We start from the raw sequence: 1,316 nt of genomic DNA on the forward strand, positions 1-1,316 counted from the left end.
AAGAAAGAAAGAAAGAAAGAAAGAAAGAAAGAAAGAAAGAAAGAAAGAAAGAAAGAAAGAAAGAAAGAAAGAGAAAGACCCGAAGAGACTTTTTGCATCTAAGCATCTAAGCGCTGGTCTCCGGAGAGGCTCAAAGCGAATTCTGGGTCCGGCGGACCTGACCTGTCAAGGGTGTGACTCAATACCTCAAGCATTGTTAGCAGAGAGATGCCCATGCTTTGGCGCGCCTCGACTCCGGGCTCCGACAGCCCGCTAAGGAGGTAGACCAGCCACAACCTAGGCTTCTTGAGTTAAATTCTCTCACCTATCCGGACCCGACGGCCCAAGTCCTTCAATACCATCGCAGCCCCCAAGGAACTGACATCAGGGCGAGCTTGCCCTCCACACTACGCAGCAGGACCCAGGAGCGCGGCGAGCCGCGGCTCAGCAGAGACCCCACCTTGGATGAGAACGGGCAGTCTAAGGGTCCAAGCTAGGGACTGTCATTCCCACCCAGTGGCGTGGCCCGCTTTACCGGCTCGGTTCTTTCTGCTATCCCCCGCCTCCCCTGCTGGACCCAGGAGCTCTCTTGTTAAGGCTTCTCTGGGGTATCGGCGCTGGCGGCCTGACTCCCATCACCCAGACTTCGAAAACAGGTTACCTTTTTCCACGCTCTTCGGACCACGCTGTGGACTTTCTCACTATTATTTAAGAGTCCTCCCGGGAAAAGAGGGGGAAAAATCCAGAGCAGATCCGAATAAATTGGAAAGAAAAAAAATCAAAAGGGTGTCCACGGCGGCAAGAAGGTGACTTATTAATTCTTTATTTCTTCAGGAGCAATTGCGCTCGCTCGCTCGCCTCCCTCCCTCCCCCCTTCCCCCTCTCCAAATTAGTCTCATCAATTCAGCTCCAATTTGGGGTTCGAATACAGACACGGGTCTGAACGTGACCAGACCTGGAGTGGCGGTGCAGCCTGCCAGCAATTGAGACTCGGTTTACTGTGGGGGGTGGGGTGGGGGCCGGGCCCACTCCCCCTCCTCCTGTCTGCTTCTCAATCCAGGGGTCTGCTCCGGGGCTCCCCTGGGACCGCCACATCTGGTTACCGCTAGCGGGGTCAGTCCCCCCCTTTGCCTGGGGCCACCAGTTCTGGAGTTCAATTAAAAGAAATCAGGCTTAACCCTTTCCTGCCTGCGGCCGGGCTGCCCGCCCTCTTGCTCTTCCCTTCAGCGTTTCCACATGCTTTCCAGAGAGGAAAGAGGTTAAAGGGAAAGGAAGAATGAATTACATCCTTTCAAACCCCAAATTGTTTCCTTTTCAGCCCAGACATTCAAACGACA

At 54.2% G+C, this 1,316-nt stretch overlaps 1 protein-coding gene across 1 annotated transcript in view; it reads right to left on the reverse strand.

Moving 5' to 3' along the window:
- The window catches only part of Fli1 (Fli-1 proto-oncogene, ETS transcription factor), a 121,587-nt gene extending 120,858 nt beyond the window's left edge, over nt 1-729 (reverse strand). The window contains exon 1 of the mRNA XM_029482123.1: nt 641-729. The gene's annotated coding sequence lies outside the window, so the exon portion shown is untranslated. The remainder of the gene's footprint in view (nt 1-640) is intronic.
- Between the last annotated feature and the right edge of the window lie 587 nt (nt 730-1,316).

Source organism: Mus caroli, chromosome 9 (genome assembly GCF_900094665.2).
Source record: "Mus caroli chromosome 9, CAROLI_EIJ_v1.1, whole genome shotgun sequence".
In the NCBI taxonomy this organism is placed as follows: domain Eukaryota; kingdom Metazoa; phylum Chordata; class Mammalia; order Rodentia; family Muridae; genus Mus; species Mus caroli.